Source organism: Chiloscyllium plagiosum, unplaced genomic scaffold (assembly GCF_037043375.1).
Source record: "Chiloscyllium plagiosum isolate Xiang-an unplaced genomic scaffold, Cpla_swu_hap1 HiC_scaffold_5, whole genome shotgun sequence".
Taxonomy (NCBI): Eukaryota; Metazoa; Chordata; class Chondrichthyes; order Orectolobiformes; family Hemiscylliidae; genus Chiloscyllium; species Chiloscyllium plagiosum.
In genome coordinates, this window is record NW_028270143.1 from 126,826,220 (window position 1) to 126,840,577 (window position 14,358).

Sequence of the window (14,358 nt, forward strand, 5' to 3'; positions counted from 1 at the left end):
CTGGCTCAAAGGTAGAAGACAGAGGATGGTGGTGGAGGGTTTTTCAGACTGGAGGCCTGTGACCAGTGGAGTGCCACAAGGATCGGTGCTGGGCCCTCTACTTTTTGTCATTTACATAAATGATTTGGATGCGAGCACGAGAGGTACAGTTAGTACGTTTGTAGATGACACCAAAATTGGAGGTGTAGTGGACAGCGAAGAGGGTTACCTCAGATTACAATAGGATCTGGAACAGATGGGCCAATGGGCTGAGAAGTGGCAGATGGAGTTTAATTCAGATAAATGCGAGGTGTTGCATTTTGGGAAAGCAAATCTTCGCAGGACTTATACACTTAATGGTAAGGTCCTAGGGAGTGTTACTGAACAAAGAGACCTTGGAGTGCAGGTTCATAGCTCCTTGAAAGTGGAGTCACAGGTAGATAGGATCGTGAAGAAGGCGTATGGTATTCTTTCCTTTATTGGTCAGAGTATTGAGTACAGGAGTTGGGAGGTCATGTTGCACCTGTACAGGACATTGGTGAGGCCACTGTTGGAATATTGCATGCAATTCTGGTCTCCTATCGGAAAGATGTTGTGAAACTTGAAAGGATTCAGAAAAGATTTATCAGGATGTTGCCAGAGTTGGAGGATTTGAGCTGCAGGGAGAGGCTGAACAGGCTGGGGCTGTTTTCCCTGGAGCGTCGGAGGCTGAGGGGTGACCTTATAGAGGTTTACAAAGTTATGAGGGGCATAGATAGGATAAATCAACAAAGTCTTTTCCCTGGGATCGGGGAGTCCAGAACTAGAGGGCATAGGTTTAGGGTGAGAGGGGAAAGATATAAAAGAGACCCAAGGGGCAACGTTTTCACGCAGAGAGTGGTACGTGGATGGAATGAGCTGCCAGAGGATGTGATGGCGGCTGGTACAATTGCAACATTTAAGAGGCATTTGGATGGGTATATGAATAGGAAGGGTTTGGAGGGATACGGGCCGGGTGCTGGCAGGTGGGACTAGATTGGGTTGGGATATCTGGTCGGCATGGACGGGTTGGCCCGAAGGGTCTGTTTCCGTGCTGTACATCTCTATGACTCTATATCGAAGCTGATCTTTAGTGTTCTGAAATACACATTTCCCACCTATTCATGACAACCTTCGATTCATTTGCCTGTTGAGAATCTTATCAACTGCCTTCTGAGAGTTCTAAAGTCACACAACCCTCTGAGTGAAATAATCCCTCACATCTCGGCCTTAAAGGAGTGACTGGTAGTTTCAAAACAGTGCCCCCCCCCCACCCCCACCCCCCACAAATTCAGGGCTGGCCCACAAGATGGAACACCTTTTCCACATCCATCTCATTGTGACCATTCAGTATCTTACACTCTTCAATCATGTCACCGCCCAGTCTTCTAGATATTTTTAACCAACTTGTTCAGAGATGTTACTACACACCACTGGAGTGGGTAGGACTTGAGCCCAGCCTCCTGGCTCAGAGATAGGGAAACTACCACTGCACAAGAACCCACTACCCAATCTTCTAAACTCCAGTACTAACAAGATCAGCCTGTCTAATCATTCATCATAAAGCCAGTCACTTTAGTACAAACCTTGTAACTCTCTTCTGAGCTGCCTCCAATGATATATTTCCTTAAACAAGTAGAATAAAACTGTGCTCAGTATTTGAGATGTGGCCTCATTAATCTTTGCATAAGTGCAGTTTAGGGATGGCATGGTGGCTCAGTGGTTAGCCCTGCTGCCTCACAGCGCCAGGGACCCGGGTTTGATTCCAGCCTCGGGTGACTGTCTGTGTGGAGTTTGCACATTCTCCCAGTGTCTGCGTGGGTTTCCTCCGGGTGCTCCGGTTTCCTCCCACAGTCCAAAGATGTGCAGGTCAGGTGAATTGGCCATGGGAAATTGTGCACAATGTTCAGGGATGTTTAGGCTAGGTGCTTTGGTTAGGGGGAAATGTAGAGGAATGGGTCTGGGTGGGATACTCTTCAGAGGGTCAGTATGGATTTGTCGGGCAAATGGCCTGTTTCCACACTGTAGGGATTCTATTATGTAACATGTTCAATTCCTCAGGTAACAAAGGATAGCATTGCATTGGCCTTAGTCACTTACTATACCTGAGTACTAATTCTTTGTGACACATGCATTAGAATACTGTGATCAAGCATATTCAGTTTCTCATCAATGGTAACTCCCAGGATGTTAATAGTGGAGGATTCAGTGATGGTAATGCTATGGAATGTCAAGGGATGATGGTTAGCTTCTGTCTTGCCAGAAGTGGTAATTGTCCAGCATTTACTTACCACTCTTCAGCCTAAGCCTGGATATTGACCAGATTTTGCAACATTTGAACATGAACTACTTTAATGTCTGCGGAATTGTGAATTGTGCTGAACATTGTGCAACCATCAACGAACAACCCCATTTCTGACCTTGTGATGGAGAGAAAGTCTTTGATGAAGCAGCTGAAGATGGTTGGGCTTAGGACACTACCCTGAGGGATCTCCTGCAGAGATGTCTTGGTGATGAGATGACTGACCTCCAACAACTACAACCATCTTCCACTGTCAGGTATGACCCCAACGTGCAGATATTTTACCCCAATAAGTGTTGACTCTAGTTTTGCTCGGGCTTCTTGATGCCATACTCAGTCAGATGTGTCCTTGATGTCAAGGGCTGTCACTCTCACCTCTAGAATTCAGCTCTTTTGTCCATTTTTGAATCAAAGTTGTTATGAGGTCAGGAGCTGAGTGGCCCTGGCATCACTGAGCAGGGTATTGCTGAGCAGATTCATGTTTGAGAGTAGACTGATGGGGTGGTAATTGGCCTGATCGGAATTGTTCTGCTTTTTGTGTGCAGGACATACCTGGGCAATTTTCCACATTGTTGGGTAGATGTCAGTGTTGTGATTATACTGGAACAGCTTGGCTAAGTGGGTGAAAAGTTCTGGGGCCCCAGTGTTCAGTACTGTATAGAGCCCTGGTTAGACCACACTTAGAATATTGTGTCCAGTTCTGGTCGCTTCATTACAGGAAGGATGTGGAAGCTTTAGAGATTTACCAGGATGCTGCCTGGACTGGAAGGCATGTCTTATGAAGAAAGGTTGAGGGAGCTGAGGACTATTCTCATTGGAGCAAAGAAGGATGGCAGATGACTTGATAGAGCTGTACAAAATGTTGAGAGGCACGGGTAGAGTGGTTGACAGAGACTTTTTCCCATGGTGGAAATGTCTATCACGAGGGGGCATAATTTTAAGATTTTTGGAGGAAGGTTTAGGAGAGATGTCACAGGTAGATTCTTTACTCAGAGAGTGATGGGTGCATGGAATGCACTGCCAGCAGTGGTAGTAGAGTCAGATACATTAGGGACATTTAAGCGACTCTTGATTACGCACATGGAAGATAGGGCATGTAGGTTAGTCTGATCTTAGAGTAGGATAAAAGGCCAGCACAACATTGAGGGCTGAGGGGCCTGTACTGTTCTGTACTATTCTGTGTTCTACTGTTGCCAGAATGTTGTCAGGGCCCATAGCCTTTGATAGTTTCTTGATGTCGTGTAACATGAATTGGCTGAAGACTGATATCTGTGATGCTGGGAACCCCCCAGAGGAAGGAGTAAGTGAGGTCTGAAGATGCTGGAGATCAGAGTCGAGAGTGTAGTGCTGGAAAAGCACAGCAAGCCAGGCAGCATCCGACCTGTAAAAGCCCTTCAACATCAATTCTCCTGCTCCTCGGATGCTGGCTGAGCTGCTGTGCTTTCCAGCACCACACTCTCAATGGATGGAGGAAGCCAAGGTAAATCACTGACTCAGGAGAAAGTGAGGACTGCAGATGCTGGAGATCAGAGCTGAAAAATGTGTTGCTGGAAAAGCGCAGCAGGTCAGGCAGCATCCAAGGAGCAGGAGAATCGACGTTTTGGGCATAAGCCCTTCTTCAGGAATCACTGACTCAGCATTTCAAGCTGAAGTCCCTTGCCAGTAGATCAGATGAGCCTCCTCATAGAGTCATACAGCACAGATGAGGCCCTTCAGCCCATTGAGTCTATGCCAACCTATCTACACTAATCCCACTTTCCAGCACTTCCCATAGCCTTGAATGTTATGACATTTCAAGTTCTCGTCCATGTACCGTTTAAAGGTTGTGAGATTCCCCACTTCTACCATGCTCCCAGGCAGTGCATTCCAGATTCCCATCAACGTCTGGCTGAAAAGAATTTCCTCAAATCCCCTTGAAAGCTCTTGGCCTTAACCTTAAAATGATGCCTTCTTGTTACAGACCCCTCAAATAAAGGGAACAACTGCTTTCTTTATCCACCCTGTCCATGTCTCTCATAATCGTTGACACATCTATCAGTTCTCCCCTCAGCCCTCTCTCCTCCAACCAAAACTACCCAAGCTTATCCAGTGGAGGGTTGTTTTTTGGACTGGAGACCTGTGACCAGCGGTGTTCTACAGGGATCAGTGCTGGGTCCACTGTTGTTTGTGATCTATATAAACAATTTGGACGAGTATCTAGGAGGCATGGTTAGTGAATTTAAAGATCACACCAAAGTTGGTGGTAGAGTGAAGCAGGTTATCTGAGATTACAAAGGGATCTTGATCAATTGGGTCAATGGGTTTAGGAGTGGCAGATGCAATTTAATTTGGATAAATGAGAGGTGTTGAGGGGGGATCCAAGATGGCGGCGATCTAGGAGGATCGCATTGCAGAGCTCCGCACTGCAGCACAAGTGAGGTGGACTTTCAACCCACTCATTGCGAAATCCTGGGACTCTAGAAAGGTCATGGAGTCCCAGGAAATTGCTGAATATCAATTTACCTGGGATTTCGACATCCAGGGATGCTGAAGAAGGGAGGACGAGCGTCCGAGGCTGGGATTGCAGCCCAGCCTGCAGGATCCTTGGACTCAATTACTTACCAGGCCCTGGTTAAGAAGCTCGTGAAATCTCATGAGATGTTGGGTAAGCAGATAGAGGAGAAGCTGGCCCTGATCTCTATCATGCTGCAGAAGCATGAACAATAGCTGGGAGACCTGGAGAAAAGGACAGATGAGGTTGAACACAGAGTCACAGTGGTGGGAGCTGATACCTGATCCTCCAAGGATAGGATCCAAGCCCTGGAGATTCAGGTTCTATAATTTGCATGACCAGGTTGATGACCTTGAGAACAGGGACAGGAGTAAAAATATTCGGATCATCGGTGTGCTGGAGGGTAAGGAAGGTGAGCAGCCGACGGAATCTACTGAGGACTGGTTGCTGAAATTCTTCAACATGGAGGCTGGAATGAGAGGCTTGAAGATTGAGAGGGCTCACCGGGTCATGGTGCGGAGGTCAGGTCTGGGTCAATGTCCTTGTCCTCTCTCGGTCCTCATAGATAAAGAGAGAATCGTGGAAGCTTCCAGAATCCAGGAGAAGGATCCGAAGGCCCTAATTTACGAGGGCGCTAAGATCATGTTATAGAACATTACAGCACAGTACAGGCCCTTCGGCCCTCGATGTTGCGCCGACCTGTCATACCAATCTGAAGCCCATCTAACCTACACTATTCCATGTACGTCCATATGCTTGTCCAATGACGACTTAAATGTACTTAAACTTGGCAAATCTACTACCGTTGCAGGCAAAGCATTCCATGCCCTTACTGAGGACTTCTCAGTGGCGATGATCCAGAAAAGAAAATCCTATGACGGTGTCAAGACTCAGGGTGCTCGGGATCCAGTACTCTCTGAGATATCCAGTAGTGCTACGGTTCACCTTAAATGGATCCATACATATCTTTGACACATCGGAGAAGGCAAGAGACCTTTTGGACAAATTAACTTAATCTGAACAATTTAGTATGTATAAATAGTAGTGTTGTTTGGATATGTCTTTGTTTTTTATTTAAAAAAACAGCGTAAGTCTGGTTGGGGCTTTCTTTTCCTTTTTTTATTGGTAATACTGTGGTTTAAATTATGTTTGGCGGCATTTGAGATAGAGTCATAGAGATGTACAGCATGGAAACAGACCCTTTGGTCTAACCCGTCCATGCCAACCAGATATCCCAACCCAATCTAGTCCCACCTGCCAGCACCCGACCCATATCCCTCCAAACCCTTCCTATTCACATACCCACCCAAATGCCTCTTAAATGTTGCAATTGTACCAGCCTCCACCACATCCTCTGGCAGCTCATTCCATACATGTACACAAATTCAAACAGCAAAGGCGGTAACTGTGCAGGTGTTTTCTCTCTCTCTCTCTCTCTATCTCCTGCACTGTCCTCACCATGTGCTTCCTTTGTCTGCTCTTCTCCCTTTTAAACTGCTGTTGTTTTGACTTTTTTTTCCCAAAGTTCCAAAACAATGCAACAGCATTGGAATTCGAGGAAATCACCTCCAACACCTAAAATACCTCAAAAAAAGGAGCAGCTGTTACAGCCTGTCCTCCATCTTGGATTACCCAGAATCCTTGTTGTGTACTTTCAATTTCTAAGTTAAGTTATACCAAAGGATGGGTGGGGTATTCACTCTTTTTTTCAAAATTTTTTTGTTCGCTTTCCTATTCCATGGTGTATTTTCTTTTTTTTTCTGCTTGTGTTTGTGGAGCAGCTCTAGCGAGGAGGAGGAAAAATGGTTGGGATGGCTAGATGCCTACTTATGGACAGTTTATACCCTGTTCAGGTATTTAAATGCCCAGGCTGCACTGTTGGCAGCGGGATGGGAAATTAGGTTTTGGGGTGGGTAGTTGCCCCCTTTGTGCAGGGGGTGAGTTTTCCTATTCAGCGCCATTGGCGCTTTATATGTTGGTTTGTTTTTTGGTTTTTGCTGTACATAGTCTTTGATAGCTTTGTAGGTTTGTTAGCTGTAAGTGGTTTTAGTTAATGTAGTTTTTAATGTTCGATGGATCTTGCGACACTAAGGCTTGGAGATTTGTGGTTCGAGTTCCTCCTCTCTGGTATTTAAATGTTACTGCAGAAGGTTATGGCTAATGACTTGATTAAATGCTGTACCTGGAACATCAAGGGGAATCACTCACCAATTAAGAGGAAGAAGTTACTTTCGAGTCTTAGCAAGGAGAAGGTGGATATTGCTTTGTGACAGGAGACACACTTGGATGATCGGGAGCATTTGAATGGCTTTGATCAGATTTACTTTTCATCTTTTAATACTAAAAGTAGGGGAGTGGCTTCATTAGTTAGGAGAAATCTGCCATTTAAGTTATTAGAGTGTGTTAAAGACCCACATGGGAGGTTTGTAATTCTCAAAGCCCTGATAAACAGGGAAGAATATGGTGTTTTAAATGTTCATTTCTCTCCAGCCCATCCCCTCATGTTTCTGGTAGATGCATTCTCTAAATTGATCAATCTCGAGTCCAGGCATATTATAGGGGGAGATTTTAACTGTGTCACGGATCTCACAGTAGACAGGTTGCCCAAAGGTTCCTCGATACCCTCTGTTCAAATTAAACAACTCGTGTGTGGGTCTGTGTGTGGAGTTAGGGTTGGTGGACATCTGGAGGTGTCTCCACCCTTCAGGTCAGGGTTTTACGTTTTTTTCCAATCTACACAGATTTTTTTTCTGACCCCTGCGGCAACCCTAGACTTGGTGGCATCTTGTACAATTGGTAATATCCATCTCCAACCACGCTCCAGTGTACCTGTTGGTTAGATTAAGGACGTTACAGTGGGTCCGAGGCACTAGCGAATGGATCCCTTTATCCTCAAGAATAATAAGTTTGTGGAGTACCTCTCTAGGGAAGTTTGGGCGTTCCTCAACATTAACTCAGGCTTGGTTAGTAGCCCATCAGTCCTTTGGGAAACTGCCAAAGCCTATGCCAGGGGGTTAGTTACTTCTTACTCTGCCAGTAGGAAGTGGCAGAAGGGTGAGCAGCAACATCTCCTTGAAGCACGGTTGAAGACAGCCGAGAAGGCCTATTTTGACAGGCCCTCATTGGTCAAGCTACAGAGGATTATGACACTGTGGTCTGCACTAAATTCCGTGCTCATGCAGACAGCAAAGAAGGAGCTTATTTTTACAAAGCAAAGGTTATATGAGCATGGTGACAGGCCAGACAAATACTCAGTGTATCTCACCAGGAAAAGGAGTGCCCCTCAAGCCATCAGGGCGATTAGGGAAGGGTCTTGGAACCCAACATGTGACTCCAAAAAGATTAATGTGGCATTCCAGAGATTTTACTCTAAGTTATACCAATCTGAGGGCTGTGAGGAGGGGTGGGCCAAAATGGAGTCCTTTTTCAAGGATCTGGAGCTCCCACGTGTGACCCCCGAACAAGAGTCTTTTCTCAATGCTCCCTTATCAGAGTAAGAGGTGCAGGAGGCTGTGAAGCAGCTTCTAAGTGGAAAGACGCCCAGTTCTGACAGACTTCCCAGTGAATTCAAAAGGAATTTATAAACATATTGTCAGGCCCGATACTCAATATGTTCAATGACTCATACAGCCATGATTGTCTCCCGCCATCTCTGAGAGAGGCCAATATTTCACTTATTCTTAAAAAGGGAAGGTCTCGGAGGACTGTGCTTCATACAGGCCCATATCATTCTTAAATGTGGACTTTAAAATCCTCTCTAAGACTCTCGCATTAAGGCTGGAGACTCTGTTACCTTATATTGTTAAAGAGGATCAGACGGGCTTCATAAAGAGCTGCAGATCCTCCAATAATGTTAGGAGGCTGCTTAATGTAATTCAAGCGTGTCAACAACAAATACAGGGATTGGTGATTTCTCTAAGCGCAGAGAAGGCATTTGACTGAGTTGAGTGGCCGTACCTTTTTATACTCTGGAGCAGTTTGGTTTGGGCGAAGTCTTTATAAGATGGGTAAAGGTTCTCTACAGTAGCCCTTTCGCGGCGGTCATCACCAATGGGGTGTGATCCAGCAATTTTAACATTTTCAGGAGCAGCCGGCAAGGCTGGCCCCTTTCACCACTGCTTTTTACGTTGGTGATTGAACAGTTGGCGGAGGCCATTTTTAGGGATCCCAATATATCTGCTCCAGAAGTGGGGTCAAAATTCCATAAGATTTCATTGTACGTGGATGATGTCCTTAATGTTTTGCCAAACCCAGCAGTTTCGGGGGTGCCTCACCTGATACAATGCATTAGTGCGTTTGGCACCTTTTCAGGGTACAAGATTAATCTTGCAAAATCAGAGGCTGTGCCAATGGGTGGTCTTATGAAGGAGCTAGGTCTTGAGGGCGAATATCGATTCCCATTTAAGTGGTCACAGCGGGGTTTTGTGTATTTGGGCAGATTCATTACTCCAGTTCTGGATCAGTTTCTCAAAGCTAAATTTGTTCAATTATTTGACAAAATCAAACAAGACCTTCAATGATGGGAGGCGCTTCCAGTCTCGTGGTTGGGTCGGATAGCGCTTATTAAGATGAATATGCTCCCCTGTTTGTTGTACCCTATATGGATGCTACCCCTGATTTTCAATAAGCAAACATTCAGGAGACTGACCGGCTGGTTCAGCTCTTTTGTTTGGCATCATAAGTGGTCCCTCATTAAATTAACTAAACTGCAATTGCCTCACAGATTGTGGGGGGAGTGGAACTCCCGGGCATTGAAACTGTCAACTAAGCTCGCTTTTATCTTACATGAGTGATTAGGCTTGTGGGGACCCTCTTTCAATATGGTTAGATATCAAAACATCTCAGGTAGCGTGCCCCCTTACTAGCTTGCTGTTTTTGGACAAAATGAGGACAGTTAGGGAATATTGCTATAACCCAATAGTTATCAATACTGTTAAAGCATGGAGGGAAATTTAGCAGAGGAAAGGCAATATTGGCAAAATATCTTCCCTTACACCTATAGTGGGTATGCCACGTTTTCAGTTGGGGATGATAGATTCAGGATTCAAATATTGGGCAGCTAGTGGGGTGTCTTGCATGGACAATTTATTTGAGGGAGACACAATGATGTCCTTTGATCAGTTAGCATGGAAATGAGCTAAAAGGGACCTCTTTTGTTTTTTTTCAAGTTAGGGATTTTATTCAAAAAAAGACTACGCTTTTGACTGATCCCTACAAATCTGACATAGAAAGGAGGGTGCTCAGTGCTAAGAGTACACTTTCTGTCAGCACTTTATATCGTCAGTTGGGGGGTGCCCCCTCAGATGAGTTTGATCGACTCTGCAGGGTGTGGGAGAGAGAGCTAGGCATTGAGGTCTCCTCAGAGGCATGGGAAGATATTTGGGAAAACACAAGAAAGATGTCAATTTGCAATAGGACCCGTGCTTTATTGTTGAAGATTCTCCACAGGGTCCACTTGGCTCCAGATCGTTTATCAAAATTTAAACCAGGGGTATCTTCAACATGTCCTAAGTGCAGGTTGGTACAGGCACTCTTACCCATTGTCTCCAGTCCTATGGTTGGCTTCAAGCATACTGGAGCACCATGACGAGTGCAATGGAGGGGATTTTGGGTGTAAGAGTGGAAAAGGACCCGATCTCTCTTCTTTTGGGCCTGTAGATGTGCATAAGAAAAAATACTTTTCAACATCCTCGCTTTCTGCGCAAGAAAGAATATCTTGCTAGGTTGGGTATCCGACAACCCCCTGGCCTGTCGGATTGATGGAAGATTGTTATTGGATTTACACCACAAAACTGAGAATTTCTATAAGACATGGCAGCCCTTTTTGGAATACCTGGACACAGATTTATCTGCCTCACTAACAAGGGCTTTTATATAGCTGTAATGAATGTGCTTTCTGAGTCCAATATCCAGAGAAGGGGAACTGCGAATGTATAAATGATTTGTTTGGCTGAGCTGAGTTATTTCTATTTATTAGTTTGTTGTTGGTTATTATTTATTTTGTTAAGTAGTTAGTTGGGTTTTTTTTAAAGATATATTTATACATTTGTACATGATAGTGGTTTGGGTTTTTAAAACTATGTTTTGATGTTCTTTCTTTGTATTCTTTTGAATTGCATTGTTTTGTATTTGTAATATTAAAAAAATCTATTTTTCAATAAAAATAAATTTTAAAAAAATGTGAGGTGTTGCATTTTGGTAAAACAAACATGGGCAGGACTTATACGGTTAATGATAAGTCCCTGGGTAGGGTTGTACTGTTCAGGTTTACAGCTCTTTAAAAGTTCAGTCACCGGGAGACAGGATGGTTAGAGAGTCATAGAGTCATAGAGGTGTACAGCACGGAAACAGACCCTTCGGCCCAACTCGTCCATGCCGACCAGCTATCCCAACCCAATCTAGCCCCACTTGTCAGCACCCGGCCCATATCCCACCAAACACTTCCTATTCATATACCTATCCAGATGCCTTTTAAATGTTGTAATTGTACCAGCCTCCACCACTTCCTCTGGCAGCTCATTCCACACACGTACCACTCTCTGCGTGAAAAAGTTGCCCCTTAGGTCTCTTTTATATCTTTCCCCTCTCACCCTAAACCTATGCCCTCTAGTTCTGGACTCCCTGACCCCAGGGGAAAAGACTTTGCCTATTTATCCTATCCGTGCCCCTCATGATTTTATAAACCTCTATAAGGTCACCCCTCAGCCTCTGATGCTCCAGGGAAAATAGCCCTAGCCTATTCAACCTCTCCCTCAAGCTCAAATCTTCCAACCCTGGCAACATCCTTATAAATCTTTTTTGAACCTTTTCAAGTTTCACAACATCCTTCCAATAGGAAGGAGACCAGAATTGCACACAATATTCCAACAGTGGCCTCACCAATGTCCTGTACAACCGCAACATGACCTCCCAACTCCTGTACTCAATACTCTGACCAATAAAGGAAAGCATACCAAACGCCTTCTTCACTATCATATCTACCTGAGACTCTATTTTCAAGGACTTATAATCCTGCACTCCAAGGTCCCTTTGTTCAGCAACACTCCCTAGGACCTTACCATTAAGTGTATAAGTCCTGCTAAGATTTGCTTTCCCAAAATGAAGCACCTCGCATATATCTAAATTAAACTCCATCTGCCACTTCTCAGCCCATTGGCCCATCTGATTCAAGATCCTGTTGTAATCTAAGGTAACCCTCTTCGCTGTCCACTACATCTCCTATTTTGGTGTCATCTACAAACGTACTAACTATACCTCTTATGCTCACATCCAAATCATTTATATAAATGATGTAAAGTTGTGGACCCAGCACTGATCCTTGTGGCACTCCATTGGTCACAGGCTTCCAGTCTGAAAAACAATCCTCAACCACCATCCTCTGTCTTCTACCTTTGAGCCAGTTCCGTATCCAAATGGCTAGTTCTCCCTGTATTCCATGAGATCTAACCTTGCTCACCAGTTTCCCATGGGGAACCTTGTCAAATGCCTTACCGAAGTCCATACAGATCATGTCTGCCGCTCTGCCCTCATCAATCCTTTGTTATTTATTCAAAAAAGTCAATCAAATTTATGAGACATGATTTCCCACGCACAAAGCTATGTTGACTATCCCTAATCAGTCCTTGCCTTTCCAAATACATGTACATTCTGTCCCTTTAACAACTTGCCCACCACCGATGTCGGGCTCACTGGCCTATAGTTCCCTGGCTTGTCTTTACCACCTTTCTTAAACAGTGGCACCACGTTTGCCAACCTCCAGTCTTCTGGCACCTCACCTGTGACTATCGATGATACAAATATCTCAGCAAGAGGCCCAGCAATCACTTCCCTAGTTTCCCACAGAGTTCTAGGGTACACCTCGATCAGGTCCTGGGGATTTATCCACTTTTATGCATTTCAAGACATCATGCACTTCCTCCTGTGTAATATGGATATTTTTAATGATATCACCATCTATTTCCCTACAGTCTATATTTTCCATATCCTTTTCCACAGTAAACACTGATGCAAAATACTCGTTTAGTGTCTCCCCCATCTCCTGCAGCTCCATGCAAAGGTCATCTTGCTGATCTTTGAGGGGTCCTATTCTCTCCCTAGTTACCCTTTTGTCCTTAATGTATTTGTAAAAACCTTTTGGATTCTCCTTAAGTCCATTTGCCAAACTATCTCTGTCCCCTTTCTGCCCTCCTGATCTCCCTCTTAAGTATACTCCTACTGCCTTTATACTCTTCTAAGGATTCACTTGATCTATCCTGTCTATACCTGACATATGCTTCCTTCTTTTTCTTAACCAAACCCTCAATTTCTCTAGTCATTGAATTGAATTGAATTTATTGTCCCGTGTACCGAGGCACAGTGAAAAGCTTTGTCTTGCGAGTAATACAGGCTGATCACAGAGTTAAGGAGCATAGATAAGTAAATAATAGGTAAACAGCAGCAAAAACAAAAACACCGGTACAGGTGACTGTTAAGCGTTTGTGAGTCCGTTCAGTATTCTAACAACAGTAGGGTAGAAACTGTTTCAAAACCGGCTGGTGCGTGTGTTCAGGCTTCTGTACCTGCTCCCTGATGGTAGAGGTTGTAGAAAAACATTGCCAGGGTGGGATGGATCTTTGAGAACGCTGGCGGCCTTTCCTTGACAGCGGACCTGGTAGATGGATTCTGTAGATGGGAGGTTGGCCTTTGTGATTGTCCGAGCCGAGTTCACCACTCTCTGTAACCGTCTCCGATCTTGAATGGTACAGTTGCCATACCAGGCAGTGATATATCCAGACAGAATGCTCTCGATGGGGCACCTATAAAAGTTGGCATTTTTGCCGACATGCCAAATTTCCTCAGCTGCCTGAGGAAGAAGAGACGTTGTCGGGCCTTTGTAACCAGTGCGTCCACATGAAGAGTCCAAGAAAGCTTGTTGTGGATGACCACTCCCAGGAGCTTGACACTCTCCACTCGTTTCACCTCTGTGCTGTTAATGTGTAGTCATCCTGCATTCCCCACACTTACCAGCCTTTCCTTTCACCCTGACAGGAATATACTGTCTCTGCACTCTCATTATCTCATTTCTGAAGGCTTCCTATTTTCCAGCCGTCCCGTTACCTGTGAACATCTGCCCCCAATCAGCTTTTGAAAGTTCTTGCATAATACCATTAAAATTGGCCTTTCTCCAATTTAGAACTTCAACTTTTAGATCTGGTCTATCCTTTTCCTTCACTATTTTAAAACTAATAGAATTATGGTCGCTGGCCTCAAAGTGCTCCCCCACTGACACCTCAGTCACCTCCCCTGCCTTATTTCCCAAAAGTAGGTCAAGTTTTGCACCTTCTGTAGTAGGTACAGCCACATACTGAATCAGAAAATTTTCTTGTACATGCTTAACAAATTCCTCTCCATCTAAATCCTTCACACCATGGCACTCCCAGTGTAGGTTTGGAAAGTTAAAATCCCTACCATAATCACCCTATTATTACAGATACCTGAAATCTCCTTACAAATTTGTTCTCAATTTCCCGCTGACTGTTAGGGGGTCTATAATACAATCCTAATAAGGTGATCATCCCTTTCTTATTTC